The sequence below is a fragment of the Dipodomys merriami genome, unplaced genomic scaffold, assembly GCF_024711535.1.
Source record: "Dipodomys merriami isolate MVZ:Mamm:240054 unplaced genomic scaffold, mDipMer1.0.p SCAF_29, whole genome shotgun sequence".
NCBI lineage: Eukaryota > Metazoa > Chordata > Mammalia > Rodentia > Heteromyidae > Dipodomys > Dipodomys merriami.
The window spans coordinates 14,355,148-14,376,306 of NW_027204381.1; the positions used below are offsets into that span (position 1 = coordinate 14,355,148).

The 21,159-nt window shown below is 43.5% G+C and overlaps 1 long non-coding RNA gene across 1 annotated transcript in view; it reads right to left on the reverse strand.

The window, feature by feature from the left end:
- The window catches only part of LOC138838772 (uncharacterized), a 39,703-nt gene extending 29,723 nt beyond the window's left edge, over nt 1-9,980 (reverse strand). The window contains exon 1 of the long non-coding RNA XR_011375747.1: nt 9,804-9,980. This is a non-coding gene — a long non-coding RNA (uncharacterized lncRNA). The remainder of the gene's footprint in view (nt 1-9,803) is intronic.
- Between the last annotated feature and the right edge of the window lie 11,179 nt (nt 9,981-21,159).

A 21,159-nucleotide genomic window follows, 5' to 3' on the forward strand; every position in this document is an offset into this window, starting at 1 on the left:
GGTATTATAAATTCATTGAAATGTATCTATATGATTTATTTATTGGCCATGAGAGGGCACTGTTGACTACAAAATAATTTTTTTTCTAGATTAAAATGAACATTCCTTCTTTATAGTTTGAGTTCTCACTGAACTTTATAAAAAAAATTCAGTTTCATAAATAATCTCAGATGTCAGAAATACACAGATTTTTCAAGATATTGTCTTTTCCTAACAGTGCTTTCAGTGTCCTAAGAAGAAGACATCTGAATCACCCTCTCCCTTCCACCTTCAACCCCCTCCCTGGAGTCAGTAGCAGGAACATTCCAGAGTCAAGGGTTTAATTACATACACTTATCTCAAATAGCCAGATAGGCAGCCAGGAGGGGCTGCTGGGCTCTCTGCTGGGACTTCTATGCACAAAGGTTTTATATGAATTGGGCTGTCCCACATTCAGGCACCACAGCATGTTTCTCAGCTGTAGCCCATGGAGGCGACGGTCAAAGACATGCTCAGAAGGCTCCAAATTTCTATTCTTCTCATAATCTATGGGAAGACTTTTAGCTTCGCAGGTGTGGTAGTGGGTACGACACATGTGATCATTTCTCTTTTACTCAGGTAGGAGAGGATTTAGGTGGAGCAGAGTCCTCCAGTCTTGCTTTTCAGGTGGGAGAGAACTCCATACTGCAGTACAATTCTTCCCTCCCTCCCTCCCTCCCTCCCTCCCTCCCTCCCTCCCTCCCTCCCTTCTTTCCCTTCTCCCTCCCTCCCTCCCTCCCTCCCTCTCTTTCTTTCACTTTCTTTTCTTCCTTGTTCTTTCGTTTCTTCCTTTCTTTTTTCTTTTTTAGCAGCACTGGAACCAGTGTGCAGTGGTTTTGTCAAAATCCAGCAGATGTCTCACCAAACTATTTTACTTTCTTTTAGGAACAAAGAACAATGGAAGACTTACTGCCAGGAAACTCATCAAGGAATTCTGCAGTTTGCTGTGCACCTCCTCTGCCCAGAGCACAGACTCTGCCACTTGCTTCTGTGCTGTGAGCACAGTGCTCCCAGGCACCTGCAGCCTCTACACAAACTCTCAGCTTAGCTCGACCCTTTCATAGTCATGCTGTGTGACTCCAAGAAATCAGAGTAAAAGCAATGAAAAGAAAAGGAAATTGATGAAGATATAGAAGTTATTGACATTGATGCAGCTAAGCTAGGTATCGCATTGAATTTGTAGATAGCCTTGGGAAGTATTGCCATTTTCACGATGTTAATCTTGCCAATCCAGGAGCATGGGAGGTTTTGCCATTTTCTAAGTTCTGTTTTGATTTCCTTTTTCAAGTTTTTAAAGTTTTCATCATAGAGGTCCTTCACTTCTTTGGTTAAGTTAATTCCTAGGTATTTTATTTTTTTCTGGGGCTATTACAAATGGAGTTGCTTTCCTAATTTTAGCCACACTTTTCTCATTGTTGACATACAGAAAAGCCATTGATTTTTGGGGGTTAATTTTATAACCTGCTACTTTGCCAAAATTTTGAATCAGCTTGAGTAATTTGAGAGTGGAGTCTATAGGATTCTTTAAATACAAGATCATGTCATCTGCAAAGAGGGAGAGTTTTATTTCTTCTTTCCCTATTTGGATCCCCTTTATGTCTGCATCTTGTCTTATTGCTGTAGCTAGGCATTCTAATACTAGATTGAAGAGAAGTGGAGAGAGTGGGCATCCTTGTCTTGTTCCTGAGTTAAGAGGAAATGGCTTTAGTTTTTCACCATTAAGTATAATGCTGGCTGTAGGTTTCTCATATACAGCCTTTGTTGTATTGAAGAATGTTCCATGGATTCCTAATTTTTCCAAAATCTTCATCATGAAGGGGTGTTGGATCTTGTCGAATGCTTTTTCTGCATCTATTGAGATAACCATGTGGTTCTTATCCTTGTTCCTGTTGATGTGATGAATAATATTAATTGATTTGCATATATTGAGCCAGCTTTGCATCCCTGAAATGAATCCTGTTTGATCGTGGTGTATGATTTTTTGGATGAATTGTTGAAGTCGATTGGCCAAAACTTTGTTGAGAAGTTTTGAATCAATGTTCATTAAAGAATTGGGTCTGTGGTTCTCTTTCTTTGATGAGTCCCTGCCTGATTTTGGGATGAGGGTTATGATGGCTTCATAGAATGTGTTCGATAGTGAACTTTCCCTTTCAATTTCAATGAAGAGTTTGAGGAGTATTGCTGTCAGCTCTGCTTTGAAGGCCTTGTAGAATTCCGCTGTAAAACCATCTGGTCCTGGACTTTTCTTAGGTGGGAGGTCTCTTATTGCTGTTTCTATTTCAATGCTTGATATGGGCCTGTTAAGCTGGTTTAACTCATCTTGGTTTAGTTTTAGCATGTCAATGTTTGCTAGGAAAAGGTCCATTTCTGCCAAGTTCTCAAACTTATTAGCATAAAGTTTTGAGAAGTATTCCCTTATAATGTTCTGAATCTTGGTTGTTTCCATGGTAATGTTTCCATTCTCATCTCTAAGTTTATTTATTTGGGTGTGTTCTCTTCTTTTTCTGATAAGATTTGCTAAGGGTCTGTCAATTTTGTTAATTTTTTTGAAAAACCAACTCTTTGTTTTGTTGATTCTTTCTATAGTTTTTTGGATTCTAATTCATTTAATTCTGATTTAATTTTAATTATTTCTTTCCATCTACTGTATTGGGGTTTATCTTGCTGCTCTTTTTCAAGGAGGTTAGATGTGTCATTAAATTGTTGGTTTCAGATCTCTCCAATTTCTTGATGTAGGAGCTCAGAGCTATAAACTTGCCTCTGAGTACTGCCTTTCCTGTGTCCCAGAGGAGCTGGTAATTTGTGTGCTCACACACAAGGTTAGCAGCAATCTCAGAACTAAACTTTTCAGACTCTTGCTGACTTCCCTGGAGGAGCTTCTCAGCAGGAGAAATGGGAGCATTTTTTTCTTATCTTTAAGAAGATGCCAGGGCCTAATGACTGCTACTAGTAGCTCAGAACCAAAAACTTGCTGAACACATGCAGCAACGAATGGGAGTTGAGTGAGGTCATGCAGCTAAATGTTCCAGGAGGAGGTGATGCCCCTCCTCCAAGGGAGCTAAGGCTCTTTGTCCCCCTGAGACATGATCCCTTACCCCTGAATCCTCATTTAGGAAGAAGGTGACTCTCGCACTGACTCCTTTGTCTGGCATGATGGAAGAGGAGGATCATAACATAAATGGAAGGCTTCTGCAGTGGCTTCTATTGGCTTTCTGACCATACCGTGTGGCTGGATGGCTGTCAGGTGCGGAGCCCAGCAATGTATGACATTCCTAAGCAGAAGCGGCCTCTACAAGGCTAGTTCTGCAGTAGCCCAGAGATCAGCACTAAATTTTCTCTCAGGCTGGCCACCAGTGGCTCATGCCTGTAATCCTCACTACTCAGGAGGCTGAGATCTGAGGATGACTGTTCAAAGCCCGACTGGGCAGGAAAGTCTGTGAGACTCTTATCCAATAAAACACCAGAAAACCAGAAGTAGCTCAATTGGTAGAGTACTCACCTTGAGCTGGAGAGCTGAGGGAAGTGCCCAGGCCCAGAGTTCAAGCCCCACAACCAACAAAAAATAAAATAAAATAAACATAAAAAATAAAATAAAATTCTCACTCTCTTTGAAGCTGCAGCTCTTCCTGCACCAAAGCAGAAGGAAGAGGCCCTGGTATCTCTCTCTCTCTCATGGGACATGAATATAACGCTGTTGTTGCAATGTCCACATGGGTGACCCAGATAGCTTCACCAGGTCCAGCCTTGACAGTGACATGCAGGGATTTGCCACCCATCTGAAGATGCCATAATTCATGTCCCCAACAATCAGGCAGGTCACTGTGGCTGATATGGTGGCCCAGGTAGAACAATGCACAAGTATGACTAATAAGAGTCCATGAGACATCAGTCTCATGGTTTTGCTGCCTGTCAATGAGTTAATCTTGGACAAGCTGCTTAACCTGTGTCTCCATTTCTTGACTATAAAATAGCAAGTAAGTGTGTGTGTGTGTGTGTGTGTGTGTGTGTATGTGTGTGTGAGACAGTCTTAGAACTTGAACTCAGGGCCTAGGCAAATACCCTGAGCTTTTTTTGAAGCTCAAGGTTGGTGGTGTACTTAAAGCTTTTCTTTTGATGGTTAATTAGAGATAAGAGGCTCTCAGATTTGTTTACCCAAGCTGGCTTCAAACCATGATCATCAGATCTCAGATAGAATTATAAGTATAAACCACTGGCCTACAGTTTGGAAATTTTTATGAAAGACAAATGGTTCAATCATAGGCTTGGTTGTAAAAATGGAGAGAGATAAGCCATTTGTTGAAGATTTCATAACGTGTAGCAGGCTGTTCAGGAAGTAAAATGGGGATCCTGTTTATGATAAAAGATTGCATCTGGTGATCATATCACACATGGCTTCTTGAAAGGGTGGGGGATTCAGAAGACGATGGACAAAAGATTCTTCAGATGGAGGCAGCCAGGGGAGATGGAAAGGAACCACAGAAATAGGAAGGAAGGAAGAAGAGGTAAATGTATAGTGTCAGGCACCAGAGGCACATGCCTGTAATCCTAGCTATTCAGGAGGCTGAGATCTGAAGATCATTCATTCGAGGTCAGCCTGGGCATTAAAGTGCATGAGACTCTTATAGCCAATTAAGCACCAAACACACACACACACACACACACACACACACACACACACACACACACACACACACAAACACACAATCCCAGAAGTAGAGCTGTGACTCAAGTGATAGCACTCTGAGACAACACTCAGGCCATAAGTTCAAGCCCCAGAAGTGGCACCAAGTAATAATAATAATAAAAGTATGCCCAGAGATGATGTGTAGTTTTATGTGTCAGCAGGAAAACTATTGAAGAGAAGACTGAAGAAGATGCTTGTCTGTGAGTCTCTGAGTACCAGGCACTTTTGAAGGAGTCACTTGTCAACAGCTTGCTTAGCAAAGGGAACAGAAGATGCTAACAGAGCTAAAAACAAGAACTCACCAACCAAGATTCTCCCTCCTTTCTCCTCCAACCCTGCACTTCTGAGCTAAACCACAAACTGCCCACAGAGGCTGCTTCTCTAGAGAGACGTAAGAATTCTGTGGATGCTTCTTAAAAAATGTCCCTGGGTGTATTCATTTCTCCTGTCTCTGCATGGTGAGTGGGGAGCCCAAGGCCAGACAATTCTTTGCCTCCCAAAGTAACATTGCTGCTACACTGGATTTGCCCACCTGGGGCACTGTTTGCTGAGAGCCCTGCCCACAAAAATTCCACAGGCCACTCAAGCCCCCTCCCCACTGGTGCTTTGGGATCCCCATACCCCCAAACTCAGCGTGAACAAATGATTGTCAGTGAAGTGCCCAGATAGGGACCCCCAAAGACCACAAGGAGCCAATTCCAGTGCAAGCACACGAGAGTCACGCGTTATTGCAAGCTCCAGCCTGGACCTCTGTACACAGTTACTGCTGGTTACGCAGGAAGGCAATGACCCCTGGTTTTTCACAGCTTTTATAATAAAAAGTCAGCAAGCTTGGAAATTTCATTTAGGCCTACGCATGATTGGTTGATACTCGATACTGCAGACATAGCAACTGCAGATACAGCATTTTGTTGGTGCAATCTGGCTGGTCTTGCTTCAGGTTTGAAATGCAAGGGGTCTTTGTTCTGTTTATCTCAGGTTCTTTCCAGCTATTCCCATTTCCCTGCTGATCGGCTGACTCATACTGTGGCTATCAGCAAGCTCCACGCTTTTCTGAGACTTAAGGACTACCTTAAGATTAGTGTCACTCTGTCTGGCTCTTCAGTCCGCCCATGTTCCCTACAACCACACACTTTCACCATTGTTCACTATATTCCATCCACCTCGTCTATTAGGATCACTTCTGTCTTTCTCAAGGGGGAATCATTGGCTTGGTCAGGTGTCAAACTTTAAGTAATCTACCATTTCTCTCACATTTCTATGACCTACTGGCCTTTTTCATTAAAAAAATAATAGAAGAAAAATGCAACCAACACAAAGCATCACGAAACTCTGAATCCTTTTCATCTCTTTTGCACCTGGAGGAGAAACTGGTGGTGTTTAGGAGAAAGGAAACCACAAGAAGGAAAGAGGGGTGACAAGGGAAAAGAAAACTTCCTCAAAAATGAATGCAGGAGGGCTGGGAAGGTGGCTCAGTGATAGAGTGCTTGCTTTGCATGCATGAGGCCCTGGGTTCAATTCCTCAGCACCATATAAACAGAAGCCAGATGTGGTGCTGTAGTAGAGCACTAGCTTTGAGCTGAGGAGTTGAGAGACAGCATCCAGGCTCAGAATTCAAGCCCATGATGACCAAAAAGAAAAAAAAAAGAATACAGGGCTGGGAATGTGGCTTAGTGGTAGAGTGCTTGCCTAGTATGCATGGAGCCCTGGGTTCAATTCCTCAGTACCACTTAAACTGAAAAAGTGGGACATGGGGCTGTGGCTCAAGTGGTAGAGTGCTATCATTGAGCAAAAGAAGCCCAGGGACAGTGCCCAGGCCCTGAATTCAGGCCCCAGGTCTGGCAAAAATTAAAGAATGCAGCCAGGTGCTAGTGAAGCATACCTATAATCCTACTCAGGAGCCTGAGATCTGAGGATCACTGTTCATGGTTAGATCCCCTTTGCCCAGAGACACAGGCACCCATTTATCTGAAGAAAAAACAAGAGAGAAAGACCCTTCAGTGACACTGTACACCTGTAAGTTTGAAGCTCCCCTTTTCTGTGGGACACTAAGGAGACACAAAGCTACTGTGCAGACAGAATTGTCTCTGCAGAACACCCCGGCTATTGTGGGAAGGATAGGCACAGGGGGTCAGGGATGGGGATAGATCCACAAAGAAGCACGTTCTGTTGGAGATCAAAGAAGGATCACTTCAGAGGAAGTTCACATGCGGAGAATCCAAAAAGGAACTTATGTCAAGAAGGAGGAAACCCAGACTCTCCCTTTGTGGCCATCAAAGAGACACCACAGTCTCTGCTGTGTACTTTCCCATTTTATCACATACTGCCTGGGTTCTATAATAGCCCTCACTACGTAATCCTCACCACTAAATGCCCATGAGGATTTGCCTTATATGAATGTAAACTCTACCTTGTACTGTGTGGGCCAATGGCCATAAACAGGATAGAAATCCATCCAAAACATGTTTACAATCTAGATCAGAAGAAAAAAAAGTACATGAGGTGAATCTGGATGCCAGTGGCTCATGCCTATAATCCTAGCTAGGCAGAAGGCTGAGATCTAAGTATCTCGGTTTGAAGCCAGTCCAGGCAGGAAAGTCTGTGAGAGTCTTGGTTGTTTTTTTTTGGGGGGAGAGGTCCGGTCATGAGGCCTGAACTCTGGCCCTGGGTGCTGTCCCTCAGCTCTTCAGCAACAAGGCAAGCGCTCTACCACTGAGCCACCTTCCCAGCCCTGTGAGAGCCTTATGTCCAGTTAAACAGCAAAGAGTTGGACATAGGGGCTGGGAATGCTGTTTAGGGGAAGAGTGCTTGCCTAGCATGCATGAAGCCCTAGGTTCAATTCCTCAGTGCCACATACACAGAAAAATCCAGAAGTGGTGCTGTGGCTCAAGTGGTAGAGCATTAGCCTTGAACAACAATGACAAAAACTCAGAGGCAATGCCTAGGCCCTGAGTTCAAGCCCCAGGATTGGCAAAAAAAGAGTTGGAAATGGAGCTGTTGCTGATGTGGTAAAATACCAGTCATGCAATAAAAGCCAAATGAGAGTTCCAGGCCCTGAGTTCAAGCCCTAGTACTAGCACAAATATAAATGTACAATATAAATATAAATATATATAAGTATATATATACATGCATACATATATATATATACATATATATTCACAAAGTTTATAGGGAGGATGAAATGAATTAGAAAAGGTTGAGAGAAGGTTGAGACTATAGGAATTCCTTCTGATATTGTCACCCCAGTGAGTCAGGAAAAAGTTCTGTTTCCTTTCCAGCTATGGTGACTCACTCCTCTAGAGGTAGAGATAGGAGAACCACAGTTGAAGGCTAGCCAAGACAAAATCTAGTAAGAACCTACCTAAAAAGGAGGAGGAGAAAGAGTTACCACCTTACTTCAGTTAGAATGGCTCTAATCAAGAACTCTAATTAAACAACAGATGTTGGAGGGGATGTGGACAGAAGGGAACCTTACTTCATTGTTGGTGGGAGTGTAAACTTGTTCAACCACTTTGGAAAGTAGCATGGAGGTTCCTCAAAAGACTCCACATAGAGCTCCCCTATGACCCAGCAGTCCCACTTTTGGGCATTTACCCAAATGATCACAAACAAGACCACACTAAATCTACCAGCACAACTATGTTTATTGCAGCCTGATTATTTTTTAGCTCAGTTATACGTTAACTCTTAACTCTAGCTTAATTTTTTGGAATATATTTTCTAATTTCCCTATTGTCTTACCTGGCCAATGTTGTCCTAACTATGGTTTCTTTTTAATTGTAATAGATGGCAGAAAATGACAAACATTTAGTAGAAATCATATCTTGAATTTGTGGGTGGGGGTTTGGAGGCAAGCATGTGTGCCAGTCCTGGGGCTTGAACTCAAGACCTGAGTGCTATCCCTTGATGTTTTGTGTTTATTTAGTTTTTAACTATTTTTTAATTTTATTTTTTGATCAGTCATGGGGGCTGAGCTCTGGGCCTGGGCACTGTCCCTTAGTGCTTCATCTTAAGGCTAGTGCCCTGCCACTTGAGCCACGGCACCACTTCCAGCTTTTTTCTGCTTATGTTGTGCTGAGGAATCAAACCTAGGGCCCCATGTATGCGAGGCAAGCACTCTACCACTGAGCCACCTTCCCAGTCCTCCCTTGATGTTTTGCTCAAGGCTAGCACTTTACCACTTGAGTCACAGCTTTACTTCTGGCATTTTGGTGGTTCATTGGAGATGAGTCTCATGGGCTTTTCTGCTCAGGCTGGCTTTGCACCACAATCCTTACATCTCAACCTCCTGAGTAGCTACGATGACAGGCATGAGCCACCAGTACTTGGTTCATACCTTGAATTTTGAATGTGAATCTTTTCTCAGGCTGGTGAGTGGGATTTTCTCCTGCAAGGTTGAATAGAGATGGTATCTACAGCTTCAGATCATCCTGGCAATCCTGAGGATTAATAACCAACTGCTCTAACATGCTGTTGCTAGGCAAAGATATTCAGTAGCCAGGGCGAATTAAGCACATTTTACAACACACAATATTTTTTAAAATTATAATCATCTCACATATAACCCCATCACACATTAGGGAATACCTGAGAAAACTCAAACAAGGCTGGGAGAAAAAAGAAAAAAAGACCATTACAATCCAGGCACTGATTACTCACAACAGTAACCCTAGCTACTCAGGAGACTAAGATTTGAAGATCACGGTTCAAAGCCAGCCCAGGCAGGAATGTCCATAAGACTCTTATCTCAATGAACCAACAAAAAGCCAGAAGCAGAGTTGTGACACAAGTGGTAGAATGCTAGCCTTGAATAGAAAAATTCAGGAACAATGCCCAGGCCCTGAGTTTAAGCCCCTGGACCAGGACATGTGCACGCGTGTGTGCGCACGCGCGCACGCACACACACACACACACACACACACACACACACACACACACACACAATGGGTCACCATTTCCTTCCCAAGATATCTGGCTCCAGAAAGCACCACAGCATCACTGTTTGCAGTGGCCTTGAACATGAGACGATCGGCATCCTATAAAGGACAAATGATGTGTTTAGATCAAATGTTTGCTCTTGTATGTAAACTACAGTTACCTTGAAGACAAAGGCCACCTGTATGAAGCACTAAGCACTGTCATGTCTGAAGTTGGCCATATATGTCAATTCACTTCATCCTGGCAGTAACTATGTTGAAAGGAATGCTGTGATGCTCTCATTTGACAGAGAAGAAAGTTGAGAATGAAGGAATGCAGTAGCTCACTCATCAACAGTCCTCAAGATGGTGGCAGGCTGGTAGCCTGGGTAACCTAGTTCTGAAATGAAGTTCCAAAAAGAATGACCTCATGATAATGACCTCACAATTCTAGCTGACCAAGAACCCGGGGGGGGGGCAACGATGCGTGCCAGGGGCTGGCAGCCAATGTGATTATCTTGGTGATGGGCTGGACCTAATCATTTGAGAAATAACCAAAAAACATCTTGTAACACATAGGAGCGCATTCAGCAGTAGCATCTGCTCCATGCCTTGCAGGCAATAAATGTACCATGGAAAGCCCAGTGCTTGTAGCTCTCACATGTTATCCTAGCTACTCAGGAGGCTGAGGTTTGAAGATCAAGATTTGAAGCCAGTCTGGGCAAAAAAGTCTGTGAGACTCTTATCTCCAATTGACAAGAAAAAAGCAGCAAGTGGAGCTGTGGCTCAAGCGGTAGAGCACCAGTCTTGAGAGGAAAAAAGAAACAAGCAAGAGTGTGAGGCCCAGAGTCCCAATACATGCACACTCACACACACATACACACACACACACACACACACACACACACACACACACACAAATTCAGCATGTGATACAAGTGAATCAACTGAAAGAAGTGAGGGGTATAAGGTTAAAGGATAAACAAAGGACACTGAGGCACAAGGAGATTGGCAGGAAAAAGAGCTGTGGACACCCCAAGGCCAAAGGAGATGAAAGCCCAGAAGTGTTTTCGGAGTCCACAGAGAGTCAGATTTATGCACTAGGGGCCGTCCATCAGAGGCCACACAGATGGAAGACATGATGACCACCAATGTCACACTGAATCAAGAAGCACTGGAGAAGGGCCTAGGCTTCCTTCCTACCTCCCACTGACCCAGCCAACAAAATACAACCACGTGTAATAGTTCACTGGCCCTGTTCCATGTGTCACCAACCAGCAAAAATCATCAGGTGAAGTGTCCTAGAGTGACCAATCTCCCAGGGGAGGAAATTGGTCAGAAGAGCATCAAAGTGGATTTAGAGAGAGCTGAAAACTCAATCATATAGGAGAGCTTTTGGCGGAGGAATGGTAACCTAGTGGGAATAGATTCATCACCGTACAACATGAATGGCTGACACCTACAGAGAAAGGAGAGGCTCCCCACTGCCCCACTGAACAGCACGAAGCAGAGAGAATTAAAGGATTCTCTTCATTTGAATTAAGGACAAGCACATCTCTACCAAATTTGCAGAAATGTGTGTTTTAGTATACTGCTTTATTTTTTTGTTGTGTTCTTTGTGTGCTGGTACTGGGACTTGAATTCATGGCCTGGGCATTGTCTGTGAATCTTTTTTGTTTGTTCATTTGTTTTGCTCAGGGCTACCACTCTTACACTTGAGCCACAGCTCCACTTCCTGTTTTCTGGAATGATTAGTTGGAGATAATGGTCTCATGATGGACTTTCCTGCCAGGCTGGCTTCAAACATGATCCTCAGATCTCTGTCTCTTGAGTATCTAGGATGACAGGTGCAAGTCACCAGTGCCAGGCTACAGGTGGAGTTTTTTTTGCAGGTTGATTAAAGTTAACAGTGTATGGGCCTTCTTTCCCAGGTTGGCTTTGAACTTCTATCCTCAGATTACAACCTTCTGAATAGCTAGCATCCGGCTATGCTGAGTTTCTCTTCACACTGCTGGGCTTTTATAAGCAAACTTTCCCTATAGCTATGGGTCCAGATGACCTTTATAATGTCTTCTAGTTTTGTAACTGCAATGTTTGCATGCAAGTCCACGAATGGCTAAGAGCATCATGTCCAATGATTTGTATATTCAGAGGGCTCTGAGGATTCCTGCCTATGACATGTGAAATGAGAAATCAATCCCAGATGGAAACTTCCTGCTTTGAAACCTCACCTTATTGGTGTTATTTAATTGGACAAGCAGTTGGCCCTTTCTCTGCAGTTGGATGATTCTAACTGTTCAGAGCAGGGAGCTTGTGTTTTGTCAGCTGATCTGCAGCAGAAGATCTGCAGCAGATTCCATAGCTTCTCTGAATCTCTGTCTCCTCTTCCACCAAGTGGGAGATATTAATACCTATCACTCAAAATAATCCACAGAGAGAAGGCATCTTAAATGCTCCCTAAATAATGGCTGTTACGATCAATAAAGTCAATGACACACATTCTGTCTGGGAGAGGGGGTGAAATGTCAGACAGGAAAATATCGATCTCTCTTTATTTCTCCTTTTGGCTAAAAGATTGTAGCTAGCCTTGCTATAGTTAGAACCCTCAGGAGGATCTGGATCATGCTAAGCAGATGATCTGCTCAGGGATGCAGGCAGCCAACTCCATTGAGCCATCTGGGTGAGTGGAGATGAAGTTCCGGGCAGTGGAACACCCCCTCCCCACTGTCACCAAAACTATCACCTTTCTTGCCTTTCAAATGGTAGGAAGTTGGAGGCACAGAAATGGAGGGACAAAGGGTGAACCAATGCTGCAGTGGTACTCATGGACACTTTTAAATGAACTATTCAACTTACTAATGGGGATGGAAGGGGAACACTGTGAGAGAGCAACAGAAGGGGTGATCATTGGCCAAGAAGAAATGTCCTCATTACTTGACTTACGTAACTGTAACCCTTCTGTACATCATCTTTATAATAATGACATTTTTTATATTTTATTTTATTTGTGAACATACTGTACAGAGGGGTTACAATTACATGGGCAGGATAATGCATACATTTCTTACCAAGCATTGCAGCCTCCTCCTTTGTTTACCCTTAATAATGACATTTTTAATGGTTGTAATTTTCTACTCCAGCTATCTGTTCCTCCAGATGCTCTGACTTTCCAAAAGCAGCAGAATGAAACCTTCTGGGCTTTAAATGTGGTCAACTAATCTGTGTGTGGTGGTTGGCAATGGAACTTGAACTCAGGGTTTCATGCTATGATTTAGCTTTTATAAAAATCAAGATTGGTATTTTACCAACTTGAGCCACACCTCTTCCTCTGGCATTTTTTGCTAGTTAATTGGAGATAAGAGTCTCTCAGATTGGTCTGTTCAGGCTGGCTTCGAACCTTGATCCTCAGATCTCAGCTTTGTGAGTAGCTGGGATGACAGGTATGAGCCACAGGCACCAGACCTGACAAACTAATTTGAAAGGCCAAAATACTCTGTGGGTCAATCTGGGGGATCTCTAACACAATATAATACCATCATAATATTGTCTCTTTTAGGAAGTGGCGTTGTGGCTCAAGTGGTAGAGTGCTAGCTTTGAGCTGAAGAGCTGAGGGACAGTGCCCAGGCCCAGAAGTTCAAGCCCCATGACCAACAAAAAAAATCTGCTCAATATTGTCTCTTTTAAACACACACACAGAGGCAAGAGCAGAGAGGGTAAGCCATGTACCTAAAGTTCTACAACCAGTTGGTACTTCTGAGGCTGAAATAATCATGGAGTTTTCTCCCTGATCTCTTTGCTACCATACATTTGGCAATGGTCAAGGTTCCTAGTCTAATTGCCTATTCTCTGCATTTGTGTATTTTCTGTCCTGCTGACCTCGTAGAGAACCATTTCCAATGGGGTCTTCTATTGAGTCTTTTTTTGGGGGGGGTGGGGTCCGATCATGGGGCTTGAACTCTGGGCCTGGGCGCTGTCCCTCAGCTCTTCAGCTCAAGGCTAGTGCTCTACCACTTGAGTCATAGCACCACTTCCGGCTTTTTTCTTTTTCCTCATGTGGTGCTGAGGAATCGAACCCAGGGCCTCATGCATGCAATGCAAGCATTCTACCACTGAGCCACCATCCTAGCCCCATTCTGCGGAGTCTTTACTGGCAGTAATCATAGTTCAAGGTGAGACACTCAGCTCGATTCTTACAAGTCCAGGGAGTGACAGGCATGCGGTAACTGCACAACACCAGCCTGCAGGCAGAACAGAGACTCAGATTCTGCTGATGACCTCTTTCTAAATAGCAACAGCATGTGGTCATGCTTCTTTGCCTATGAAAATAGTCCTGTTTGGGACTAAATTACATCTTCACAATGAATACATTGTGTTGAGCACTGTTAGAGGCCAGGCCTAGACCAGAGACTTTCCATGAGTTATCCTTGCAATCTCCCTGTGAGGTAACATTATCCTTATTCCCATTAGGTAGGCCAGAAAACTAAAGAATGGGCAAATAAACATCTCAAGGGTTGTGATGCTAGAATGAAGTACAGACAGAAGGAATGCAGCAGCCCAATACAGAAATGAATGTGGTTCCTCATCCCATGTGTCCACCATCTTTGGAGCAGCCAATTGGACGTGTGGTCACATGGTCACATGATCTTGTGGTCATATTATCAGGTGGCCTCCTTCCTGCAGATGTGGATGAGAGATCAACAGAAAGCATCTGCTGACCTGTGCCAACTTTGTGAACCAAGATTAGGCAGGTGCTCTACTCCAGGATTCAGGCAGCATGGGTCCTAGATCAAAATGCCAAGAAAGGAATTTGGGGACTACATTTCTCAGTACTTCCCTTAGTCCTTAATATTTCTTCATTTGGCTCTCCTGGGAGTCTGACCTCAAGGGCATACCCAAATCCCCCTATGGCAAGTAAGAACAGCCAGCCGTGGGCTTGTACTCACAATAGTACAGATTACAAGTTCCACATGCTAGCGGCCATGTCTGTCTGCTCTCTCATGCTGAGAGACCAGCACAGTATCAGGAAATTCATGGTGAATAAATGCATTAGGGAATGAGTGAAATGAGATAAATATGTGGTGAATTTGTTCCAACTCTCTAGTGACATTCAAAACACATAAGCAAAGATTTAAAAGAACTTTTCCATTTTAAGCAGAGACAGGTGCCTGAAGCTCACACCTGTTATCCTATCTACCTCAGGAGGCTGAGATCTGAGGATAGCAGTTCGAAGCTAGCCTGGGTGGGAAAGCCTGTGAGACTCTTCAATTAACTACCAAAAGAAATCACCAGAAGTGGAGGTGTGGCTCAAGTAGTAAAGGGCCAGCCTTGAGCAAAAAATACTTCAGGGACAGTGCCCAGACTATGAATTCCAGCCCCAGGATTGGCACAAAAAGAAAGAGCAAGAAAACAAACGAACAAAAACCAACCAGTAATAAGCAGAAAGCCCACAGGGATGAAAGCCAAGATGGGGTGAATGAATCTTTTCAATGATAACAAAGCAATTGTTCCCAAAGAAGGATGAGTAGGTAAGCCTATTTGGGAACTTCTATTCTGGATGCTTGGGAAAAGCAAAGAAAGATGGAAAAGGAAGTAGGAGGCAGGCTTCACTCTGAAGTTTCACCTCTTCCTCTTTCCTCCTGTCACTCAATGCCCTCCTCCAAGTCCATTCCTGCCCCAGAACCTAGGTTTGTACAGATAAAGGATTTGCAGAGGAAGAACCCTCCCTATCTCTCCCCTGAAGAAAAGTTCTTCTGCCCACTTTCCCACTTTCCTCTCTGTCAATGTCCCAGATGTGATCTGCTGGACAAACAAATACACAAATAAAAAAAGGGCAGTGGTGGCCCCAACAGCTATCTGTTAAACCCCAAAGAATTTTTCTCAGCCAGTGCTGGTTTTCTAAATCCTGCTTATCAGTGATTGGCGTAGCAAATTGCCATGTGACCCAGTTCTGGCCAATGAGGGAATGCATGCTGAGGGCATGGCGGGCAAGGGGGGAAGTTTCCTGTCTCTGTGAAAAAGAATCAGACAATGTCTGCTAGAGCCAGGCCACCCATCTTATTTCTAAAGATGGAGCTAATATGGTGGATAGATATGCCAAAGTCAACCATGACGCATCCCCACCCAGCTACTCTCTGTGTGTTACCTTGACACGTACCTCCTTCTGTACCTGTCTGTGGTATATACCTGATGTGATATATGTTATTTCTTTAAATTCATTTGTGCCAGGGGTTTTTGTTCATGGCAGCCAGAAGCCTCTATGGTGATGACACAGCTCCTTTCCCCGCCTGACCACGCAGATCCACACACCGGCCCTAAAACTGTGGGCAGCAGGGCTATCACCAAAAACTGTGAACAACAGAAGTGAGACCAAAAAAATAATAAAAAATAGGAAAGAGATAAAGCAGCCTTGAGGGTCTGGGGCCTGGAGCTATTCTCTGAGCCTCCCTCTTGAATTGAGAAAAAGCTGAGTCTTTCCAATTCTGCATTCCAAGACAAGTTCCACGTAAGCCTCTACCAGGGGATGAGTCTTCAGGATAACAGACAGAGCTCCACTGAAGGAATTCCTGAAGAACTTCAGCAGCTCCACTGTACTCACTGAATTGCCCAGAGGCTCTGAATCACTCTCTCCACATGATTTCTTCTCTTACTCAGAGATGCGAAGATTGAGGCAAGACTGGTCAAGATTTTTTGCTTGAAATGTATCTCAAAATTTATCTGGCAGATAAATTTTGTTTTGTCTAGTTTAGGCCTAAGTAAATAAGCTGTGATTTGAGGCCAGAGGTCGTAGCCCCATCAGTCTGTTGGTGTGAGCAAGTGATAATCCTTGCATTGTTAAAGCCATTGTAAAAAGAAGAGGAAGGAAGAAGAGTGGGTACAGAGATCCTAGGATCCACAAAGTCAAAGATGTTTCCTGTCTGGGCTTTTTGGCAGAATAACTTTGTTGGTCCTGAGTAAGAGCCTAAAGTTTGTCTGTCATAAGCAGCCATCAAAGATAAATAAAGCCGGGTGCCAGTGTCTCACACCTGTAATCCTAGCTACTCAGGAGTTTGAGATCTGAGGATCACGGTTCAAACCAGTCTAGGCAGGAAGGTCCATGAGACTCTTTTCTCCAATAAACCACCAGAAAACTGAAGTGGCACTGTGGCTCAAGTGATAGAGCCCTTGCCTTGAGCTGAAGAGTTGAGGGACAGCATCCAGGCCCAGAGTTCAAGCCCCATGACCAACAAAAAAATAAATAAAAGAGTCCTGTGTGCTGAATTGAAGGGAGATCATCAACTGCATGTTAATCAAAAATGGAGGCCTGCAAATAGTATGAGTGGCCTGATTACTTTTGTGTTAAAATACAAGGGGCAAAAATCTTTATGAAATTCATCCAAATAAAATGTCTGAGTAAGCACTCAGGAATCTTAACAGCCACCATCTCTGGGGTGAATGAGATCACAGTGATGTAGAGACACAGACAAAGCCTTGTCCTTTGTTCCAATACTGGGATTTGAACTCAGGACCTAGCGCTTGCTCTTGGCTTGTTTCTTTTGCTCAAAGCTGGCACTCTTACCACTTGAGCCACAGTGTCACTTCCAGGGGATCTTTCAAAAATCATATTATGTAAACAACATCTGATCTCTCTGTGGTGGAGTCTGTGTGACTCTGACAAATTCACAAACCTTCACTGGGCGGCTTTACATACTTACTTCTAGGGTAAAATGATTGCCTGGATCATGTGTCATAAAATGGTTAGGTAGATCAGGAGGTCTGGAACTAGAGATCTTTGGGCATGTGGAAAGTAAGGTGTACACACCCACACATGTGTATACACACACATGCATACACATGCATGCATGCACACACCAGTTTCTCATAGTATACTATTGAGGACCTGTGAAGACCAGTGTTGGCTGGGAATGTGGTTTAGTGATAAGAGTGTTTGCCTGGCATGCATGAAGCCCTGGTTTCAATTCCTCAATACCACATAAACAGAAAAAACCAGAAGTGGCACTGTGGGCCAAGTGGTAGAGCATTAGCCTTGAACAAAAGAAATTCAGGGACAGTACCTCAGGGCCTAGGTAGGCCCTGAGTTCAAGCCCCAGGACTGGCATAAAAGACCAATACTATCAAATAATCTGTTTTCCCAGAGAAGCCAGAAACACATGTGAACTTTATGTGAAAAAATCTCATTTTAAGGCCAGGCACCAGTGGCTCATGCCTGAAATCTTAGGTACTCAGGAGACTGAGATCTGAGGATCATGTTTCAAAGCCATCCCGGGCAGAAAAAACTTAGCTAAAAAATCATTGTAAGCTGGGCACTGATTACAGGCTCATACCTGTAAACCAAGTTACTCAGGAGACTGAGTTCTGAGGATCATATTTCAAAGCCAGCCCAGGTTTAAAAAAAAAGGTCTGTCATATGGCCATATAAGATGATCCTAAGGATTTGTTGTTGGGGGATTTAATTTTTTGAGTTCCAGGTATATATTAGATATGAGACCGTTGTCCGTTGTATGGCTAGTGAAGATCTTCTCCCAATCTGTGGGCTTTCTATTGATCTTGCTAGCTATGTCCTTTGCCATGCAGAAGCTCTGCAATTTCATGCAATACCATTTGTCCAACATTTCTTTGATTTGTTGTTTTTCTGGGTCTCTATTAAGAAAATTTCAGCCTGTGCCAAGGAGACCTAGGGTTTCTCCTATTCCATCTTGTAATGTATTCAGAGTGCCTGCTTGTTTTCACTGTATTTGATGTTGGTATAATTTGTGTTGGGGAATGGAAGAAACAAATTGTTTAAATAGGGATACAGGTGGACCCATTGCAACACTGAAATGTACAAGATGCTATGTGGAAAAACAAACTTTACAACTTTGGCAGGGGGAAGGGAAGGCAGGGATGGTAAGAGGAAACAAAGGAGGAGGAGGCAACAATGCTTGATAAGAAATATACTCATTACCTTGCTCATGTAATTGTAACTACTCTGTATGGTTATTTTCACAATAAAAAACTTATTAATAAAAAAAGATAATGCTAAGTGAAATGAACCCCTCCCCCAAGATAGGGACATGAGAGGTTTTATCTTTCTTGTTACTGTTTTTAATGTACTTATAAGGTACTACGTGATTTTTTTTGTTTCTTTTGTATGTTCTTCCCCCATGGTATATCCCCTGTTTTCACTATAATATGATTCCTGTGCCCAGCATCTTGTATATACATTTTTCTAATTTGGGGAGGGAAGGGAAATAACAAAATGCTGAAATAAAGATACAGGCTGGCCCATTGTAACAATGAGGTATAGGAGACACTATGTTGAAAACAAACTTTACAACTTGGGTGGGGGAGGGAGGAGTTGGGGAGGTGGGGAGGGCAGGGATGATAGGGGAAAATCAAAGGAGGGGGTATCAATGCTTGATAAGAAATGTACTTATTACCTTACTCATGTAACTGTAACCCCTCTGTACAGTACCTTTATAATAAAAATATATATTAAAAATAAAAAGTAAAGCTTTCATAAAGAGGAAAAAAGCCTGCTATGGTACTCTTATCTCCAATTAGCCAGCTAAATATATATGCATACACACACACATCTGAAAGTGGAGCTTTGGCTCAAATGGTAGAGCATCAGCAGCCTGGAGCACAGGAATAGCTAAATGACAGCACCTAGTCCCTGAATTCACACCCCAATACTGGTGCACACAAAGGAGGAAGAGGGAAGGCAGCTAGAGCCTTTGTGTTACCTTAGGGAGCAGAAAGGACAGAACCTTCCCTCCTTAGAAGATAATTCTTTGAAACAAAGCAGATGTGGACAGGTAGCTTTCTTTTCCCATTCCCCCTGTCCAGGCAATGGGTACCTCCTTTTGGTCCCCATACCAATATCCTGAACTTCTTTTCAAGTGATTTCCCCCACTCCAACCTTCAATTTAAAAGCCACACACCCCTCCTTCAGCCAACCATGACAATTAGGCTCGTTCTTCATTTTTGACAGGGCTGCAAGCCACATTGGGCTCCCTCATGACGATGATTGTAATACTGAAAATCCTGACTGTAGACTAGTCTGTGTGTGTGTGTGTGTGTGTGTGTGTGTGTGTGTGTGTGTGTGTGCGTGCGTGCATGCGCGTGCGCGCATGCTATGAACAGCTTGTTAGCCTTTGCATCCCAGGAACAGAAAAAGAAGAGATGCAGGGAACTGGGAGGAGAAAATGACCTCATTATGGAACCAGCCAGAGCCCCCTCAGGCATGCAGGAATCAGCTACACCTCTACACTGAAGGCTGCCCACCTGCTAGTTCCTGCTTGCTTTCTAGACTCCTTGCCACCTGTGTGCTGTGGCTTGAAGCCTAAGCATCAGTCACTCAAACCATTTCCATGAACTCTCTGCATACTCTACTTTTGCACCCAGAATCCTTTCCCCCAAGGAAGGCATGCTTCCATATTTAATTAGAAGACTTTGGATGTTCTACAGTGTCTATTCTAGAACTCTTGACAGAACCGCTGGCAATGCCTTCCAGTGAATCCACATGGCCAGTCCTAGAAGGAATAAGAAATTTCAATGAGCCCCTGCTATCAGTCATATATGAAGCTGAAATTTTCCCCTGCTTCAAATGTTTGAGATCTCTCAAATCAGTCTATTGTCGACCAATGACACTGATGCACAGAAGTGGAGAGCCCTGGAACTTCCTGCCTCTGCTCCTCCACCTCCTGTTTGCTAGAAGTTGGGCCTGAGATACCACAAGTGAATTATTCGATGTGAGATGCTTGAGAAGATGGCTGGCACCAAGGCTGCCTTTGTGGCATCATCACAATGGGACAATCTGGGAAAAGTAAATCATCAGCAGAGCCCCTCCCCTGAGACACTGGAGAAAAGGAAACAGGTGTTCAGAGAGATGCTTCCATTTGAGGAAAATAAGAGGAAAAAAATCAGGATAAAATCACCTTTTTTTATTTTTTGGTGTCTGTACTGAGGCTTGAACTCAGGACCTGGATGTTGTATCTTAGCTTTTTCACTCAAGGCTGGTGCCCAACTAGCCACACAACTCTACTTCTGGCTTTTTGAGTCATTCATTAGAGATTTAAAAAAAATTCTCTCAGACTTTCTTGCCCTGAGTTGGCTTTGAACCACAATCCTCACATCTCAGCCTCCTGAGTAGCTAAGATGACAGACCCAAGGAGGCTCAATGGAGCCAAAGAGAAGTCATTCTCCCAGCAATCCCCCTCAGAATTAGTTAAGCCAAGGTGCTAGTGGCTCACATCTGTAATCCTAGCTACTCAGAAGGCTTAGATCTGAAGATCACAGTTCAAAACCAGCCCAGGCAGGAAAGTCTGTCTCTCTTGCTTGGTGATCTTGAATAAATGATCCCTTTAAAGGACCAAGTGATCCCTAAAAGAGGTTCAATCCTGATGCTAAAAAAAAAAAACAAGATGGAAGCTGAGATCTGAAGATCTCAGTTTGAAGCCAATTCCGGGAAGGAAAGCCCATGAGATTAACTCCAATAAACTACTCCAGAAAAAAAAGTAGAGCTGTGGCTCAAGTGGTAGAGCACTAGCCTTGAGCACA